Source organism: Lipotes vexillifer, unplaced genomic scaffold (assembly GCF_000442215.2).
Source record: "Lipotes vexillifer unplaced genomic scaffold, Lipotes_vexillifer_v1.1 scaffold37, whole genome shotgun sequence".
In the NCBI taxonomy this organism is placed as follows: domain Eukaryota; kingdom Metazoa; phylum Chordata; class Mammalia; order Artiodactyla; family Lipotidae; genus Lipotes; species Lipotes vexillifer.
The window spans coordinates 1,617,121-1,624,214 of record NW_006791811.1 but is presented as its reverse complement, the minus strand read 5'-3'; positions in this window follow the sequence as shown (position 1 = coordinate 1,624,214).

The window sequence follows — 7,094 nt, the reverse complement described above, 5'->3', positions numbered from 1 at the left end:
CCCGTGTCCCCTGCATCGGCAGGCGGACTCTCAACCACTGCGCCACCAGGGAAGCCCGAATTATCCATTTTGATTTTTATGCATTTCAAGTTTTTAATGTCCCCCTTTCTGACTCAAAGATGAGTTTCATACGGCTTGAGATATACTTGAAGTAGTTTAGGCAGTATATTTTATCTATTAAGAATGTTGAGGGCTTCCCTGGTGGCGCAGTGGTTGAGTCCGCCTGCCGATGCAGGGGACGCGGGTTTGTGCCTCGGTCTGGGAAGATCCCACATGCCGCGGAGCGGCTGGGCCCGTGAGCCATGGCCGCTGGGCCTGTGCGTCCGGAGCCTGTGCTCCGCAACGGGAGAGGCCACAACAGTGAGAGGCCCGCGTATCGCAAAAAAAAAAAAAGAATGTTGAGGGGCTTTCCCTGGTGGCACAGTGGTTGAGAATCCACCTGCCAGTGCAGGGGACACGGGTTCGAGCCCTGGTCCAGGAAGATCCCACATGCAGCGGAGCAACTAAGCCCGTGCACCAAGACTAATGAGCCTGCGCTCTAGAGCCTGCGAGCCACAACTACTGAAGCCTGCGTGCCTAGAGCGCAAGCTCCGCAACAAGAGAAGCCACTGCAGTGAGAAGCCCGCGCACTGCAACGAAAAGTAGACCCCGCTCGCCGCAGCTAGAGAAAGCCCGCACACAGCAACAAAGACCCAATGCAGCCAAAAAAAAAAATGTTGAACTGAATATGCAAACTTCAATATAAAATAAATTTCTACTTTGAACCAAAGAACTTGACCTGTTAAAAAATAAATTTTATGTTTAAAAATTTAATTTAAAATATAGAAGGTTTTAGTTCATTTTGGATGGTGAGTCACTTTTATCTCCTGAAAATCTCAGTAACATCAAGGGTAAGTGGGTGTGAATTTTGCCATCAGGGAAGTGTAGTGGGAATTTCCAGAATATTACCAGAGATGAATGTGTCAGAGGCTTGGAGATGGACCAAATGAAACTTAAATAACAGCTGGCCAACTGGCTGACCTCAGAATATATGATGAGAAGAGTTGTGTATTAGTCTGAGTCCTCCAGAGAAACAAAACGAATAGGAGATAGGTATATATGTATGTACACACACACACACACACACACACACACACACACACACACACATATGCAGCTGACCCTTGAACAATGCGGGGCAGTTAGGAGTACCAACCCCCGCCCCCCCCAATCAAAAATCTGTGTACTGCTATCTCTTCCTCAAAAACAAGGAATTGATCAGTGACACCCAAGGACAGGAAGCTGAAACAGTTTGAATAAAATCAGGACTCAAACCTTAGTTCTATTGATTCCACATATTGTGCTCTCTAATCGAACACAAATTTTCCTCCACACTTTGTTAATGTAAAGATCTGTAAAATGAAAATACAGGCACTATATTTATTGAAAAAATCCATGTATCTTATAAGTGGACCTGCACAGTCCAAATTTGTGTTGTTCAAGGTTCAACTGAATATATATATATATATATATATATATATATATATATATATATTCAGATATTTATAATAAGGAATGGGCTCATGTCATTATGGATGCTGAGGCCTCCCAAGATCTGCAGTCTGCAAGCTGAGACCCAGGAGAGCTGGTGGTATAGTTCTAGTTCAATTTCAAAGGCCTGAGAACCAGGAAAGCCAATGGAGTAAGTTCTAGTCCAAGTCCAAGTTCAAAAGCAGAGAAGACCAATGTCCCAGCTCAAAGACAGTCAGGCAGATGGAAGTTCCTTTTTATTCACAGGCAGTCAGCCTTTTGGTTCTATTCAGGCCTTCAATTATTTAGATGAGGCCTACCCGCATTAGGGAGGGCAATCTGCTTTACTCAGTCTCCCAATTCAAATGTTAATATCATCCAAGAACACCCTCACAAATACACTCAGAGTAATGTTGGACCAAATATCTGGGCATCTCGTGGCCCAGTCAAGTTGACACATAAAATTAACCATCACGAGTTGTTCTAACAGGATCTCCCCCACTGCCCAAAACAATCAATGGAGCTCTTAAGACTTTAAAGTCGGAGCTTGGGATCAGAAAACTCACCTCCTTGGGGTAGAGTGATGTGATGAAAGAGCATGGATTTAGAGTTAAATTGATCTGGATTCAAATCCCTGATCTCAGCCACTTTGTAGCTATGTGATCTTGGATAAGCTAATTAACCTCTCAATTTCCTCATCCCCAAAGCACAAGATATTGCAGATTGTTAGGGAAAAATATTGCAATGTGCTTATCACATACGTAAGCATTCAGCGCATCGTATCTATTATTAGTGTTTCCCTCAGGATTTATATAGCATTGTTCCAAAAAATAATTATTCTGCACTTGGTACTTTAGGTAAAATAGAAAATAGTTTGTAGATGGAAGATGAATCAGAGTAGCTTGAATGTAGTATTTTTTAAGGTATGTTCAGTGTTCTTTTAAAATCACCAAAGTGTATCCACAACTTTTAGTAAAGTCTTGAAAATCAAACCAGACCATGATGTTAATACTTAGTATGTTCCATGTTCCTCTATCACGTGCTTTGATTTTGATACATCCTGAATCTTCACTGGGTGTCTGATGTACCAAACTTGGCAAGGTAAGCCATGGAGGAAATAGGGCACGTCTCCATTGATGGACAACAAAGTGTTCCCACTTGTTTTCAAAACTCTCCCTTTTAGGCCATGCCAATTTGGAAACTGGAAAAAAAACAAAACAAAACATGTTGTTGGGACTACTTACAGGGCATTTTAATTGGCTACATAGAACTTCATGTGCTGTTTGGGGCACAAATTCATTATGGCCCCAAGGAAAAGAACAAATGCTGACCACAAGGACAGATAGAACATTGTTTTTCACATTAACCTGGTATCCCACTCCCTCTCAGCAAAGCTAGACAAGTAATTCAGCTTAATTATAATTGACCTGGTTATAGACTCAAGCCTGGAAATGAATCTTGGGGGCAGCAGTCATGGAGACTGTGTAGGTAACAGGGCCAGAGCTGAGTGAAGTTATAACGCAGAGACTGTTGCCTTTTGGTGACCTTCATCTTCTATTTTTATGCTGTTTTCCTCTTTTCCAGGCCAACTTTCATTACATACTTATTTCTTTTCTGTGTTCTCTCAAGGTGCTCTATTCCTGTCACGCCTAAAGTTGACTTATATTTTGGAATTGTATTGATACTTTACCCTTCCTGTGTATTTGGCTTTTAAACAAAGATGGCAATTACAGAGCAATGCCCAGCACAGAGGTGTATGTCCTACGACTTGGGATTCAGTTCCATCTCTGCCAATCGCTAATCAGTACCCATCTTTTCAGAGTCTCAGTTATTTACCTGTAAAATCAGGACAATTAAAATTACTTCCCAAGTTGAATGAGGATTAAGTAAGATAACATCTGTAAAAAAACTGCTTTGGTAAACCATGGATTATTATGAACATGTTTAGTTATTTTCGTAATTTGATGAATATCATTAACTTTTGCATTTCCGTCACAGGATTGCAAGTTCCTTGAGAGCCTGGAGGTGCTTTGTTTACCAGTGATCCCTAGAGATTGGAACTGGGCCAGGCATTTAGGAGGGATGAAACAGCAGTTATTAAATGAATGAATAAATCAGTGAGAGACCACGGGAGAAGAGGGTATTTTGAGTCCCAGTATTTTGCTGAATGTACCATCCTTGTGTCCCTTCTGTGCCTGAACAGTACTCATTGGTCATAGAAGAGAAGCACAATTCTCTTTCTTGACTGACCAGTAAACTGACAGTTTAAGTGAAGTCTTCATCCCTATAAATGTTGGAATTACAGTTTATGAGGTCTTTTTGTTGCCTACTACAAGCCAAAGCTACTTCTCTGAAGTAGGCAGGAAAAATCATTTGATCCTAAAACTCATACTTAAAAGGAAAGGCTAGTAGTGTATTTTTTGTTAGTTACTGTGCTTACAAATTTTGAGCCAGGGTAACCACTAGGGCTAGATTTCATAATACAGCTACACCTATTACTTCTGCTAAGTACCATCCTAAATTAAATGTCACTTCTACTATTTTTTTTAAGTATAATTACTTCAGAGAGCATAAAGAGCTAAGATCTGCCTGTGTGAAATTGACATGGAAAACATCTACCTCTCCTTTTTATCTCTGCTACTAAACCCTGGGCTACAAAAGCACTAGATGTGGGGTTCAGCCTACAGAGCCTGTGTGTTGGGTGTCTTCTATTTGCAGATCCATTCTCTACCTTTCTCTATCCTGCTGGGGGCCCACAGAGTCTGACTGATATGGACTGCGTGAATGGGCTCCCTCACTTCCAGTTTAGAACAGGGAAGGCACAGGCAGGAGAACGGAGGGCAGAAGAAGAATGACCTTTTGGAAATTTACTCCCCTGGTTCCTTCTCTGATGGTCCACCAAAAGACACAGTGGAGGGCTTCCCTGGTAGCGCAGTGGTTGAGAGTCTGCCTGCCGATGCAGGGGACGCGGGTTCGTGCCCCGGTTCGGGAAGATCCCACATGCCGCGGAGCGGCTGGGCCCGTGAGCCATGGCCGCTGAGCCTGCGCGTCCGGAGCCTGGGCTCCACAACGGGAGAGGCCACAGCAGTGAGAGGCCCGCGTACAGAAAAAAAAAAAAGAAAAGTGTAAGACAACATTCTGACATGAATTAAATGTAATTAAACAAGCATTTGCAGAATTGAAATAATACCACAAATCAGAAATACAAAGAATCTGACTACAAATGGACAAATAAAATATAAAATAAGAATTGAATGAATTAAAGAAATGAGAATAAAAGACTAGAATCTCTGGAATGAAGGCTAAATGACAAAGGTTTCCAATGGAGAATATATACAATCAAAAACATAACATAGGGCTTCCCTGGTGGTGCAGTGGTTGAGAGTCTGCCTGCCGATGCAGGGGACGCAGGTTCGTGCCCCGGTCCGGGAAGATCCCACATGCCGCAGAGCGGCTGGGCCCGTGAGCCATGGCCGCTGAGCCTGCGCATGTGGAGCCTGTGCTCCTCAATGGGAGAGGCCACAACAGTGAGAGGCCCGCGTACTGCAAAAATAAAAAGACACAGTGGATGCCAGGCTTTCTTCACACAGCCACCCTCTCTTAGAATGGGGGATTATTTCCTTCCTTCGTGTTACTAGAGCTAAACAACAGCTCCCTGTTGCTACCAGCCCCAGAGTACTGCCCTGTCTCTTGTTGGTTTCCTTAAACCCTACCCACATCTTTGCATAGAGTCACTTTGTTAAATGCTTCTCAAATGAACCAATTTAAGTGTGCTATCTCTCACGTGCCAGGACTCTGACTGATACACCTCGTGTGCAGAGAGAATATAACGCATCTGTGAGTTTTGGCCTTTCTATCTTAGGTCCTTAAAAATTAGCCAGTAGCTGGATGGAAACCATCTTCTATCCATTCCTCTGTTATTCACTGACAACTAAGGAACATTTTTATAGCTCTAAGTTATTCCGTAAATTTTTACATGCGCTCTTTCCACCAATCCTATACTCATAGGATTGTGAGGTAGGTGATCATCAGTAGTGGTATCATATAACACAGAGGCCCTCACAATGTGTGCAGCCTCAGCGGCAACAGTGTCACCTGGGACCTTGTAAAAATATAAATTTGGGGGCTTAGTCCCAGACCTACTGAATCAGAAATTTGGGAGCCAGAAATCTGGGCAACAGTCTGTGTTTTAACAAACCTTCCAAAGGATTCTAATACATGCTAAAGTTTGAAAACCACTGATGTAACATATGGTTGCCCATGCATTTTGATGTTAGGCACACTATCCTCCACTCCCCCACCCTCCACTCCACTGGAAAGGACTTTTTTTTTTCTCAGTTTAGGGGTCTCAGACCAGAGTGCAATGATGCATCAGAATGACCCGTGAAGCTTGTTCAAAATCCCAATGCCCAGGTCCCACATCGGATTCACTGAATCAGAATCTCAAATTTGGGAACCACTGATCATGCCATCAGTTCAAAATGGTGAGAAACCACAGCTGGAACCGACAGCAACAAACCTGAAGGAAGAATGTTCATCATGAAGTTGTGAGCTCTGAAGAAACCAGAGTCACCTTTGGACCTGACTTTATTTAGATTGCTACCTACTGGGAACAGGGAGAGAGGGTTTTTCTATTGTATGTAGCTGGGTCATGTTTGTGGCAACTTTAGTTGCAGACAAGAGTAAAATGTCTGTGTTTTGAGGTGCCTCCCCACTTTCTCTGAGGCTCTACTTCCATCCATAGCTCATGCTAAGCGGGCATGTCATATAGTTACCCCAGGCCAGATGATTGCATCCAACCCAAAGCATTGGCTGGCTAGCCACCAATCAGATTCCTTCTCTCAGAAATGTGCACTTGCTATTTTTAGTAGGCCTTGCTACTCAAAGTGTGGTCTGCCTACCAGCAGCATCAGGGGATCACCTAGGGTTCTTAGGACCCCACATAGACCTACTGAATTAGGATCTGTGTTGTAACAAGATCCTTAGGTGGTTCCAATGCAGATTAACATTTGACAAGTGCTGGCTTAAGAGGCATAAACATTTTAGAAAGTCAGTAGTGGGTGCTTTAACCCTATCCAGATTGATGGTCACTTTTGATCATACAAAGTTATGATGGATTCATAAAGCAAGCCAAGAAAGCCTATCTGCTGAGAGAAGTTAGTTATTTAGAAAGATAAGAAGAAAAAAGCAGAAATTAGATACACTGAGAGACAGAGGAAGAAGACTGGCTCCTTGAATTTTCTGTACCAAGCTCCATGAGAGCAGGCTTTGTTTCATTTTTTATCTTGGATGTACAGAAGATTTCTGGTTGTATCCTTATAATAAACCTCCCTTTCTTACTTAAGCTAGCTTGAATGAGTATCTGTTTCTTGCAAGAGATGACTTGCAAAGAGATGAACTAAATCACCACTAAAAGGAAATATAAATAGATATTTGGCATTATTTTGCATACCCTAGTTTGTATAGATATTATTTATGAGCAGATTGCCTTTTCTTTTATGCCTTTTAAATACTAAATAATGCATAGTCATTATAAAAAATTCAAAAATTTCAGAGGGAAGCAAGGTAGAGGAAAAGATCTTTCC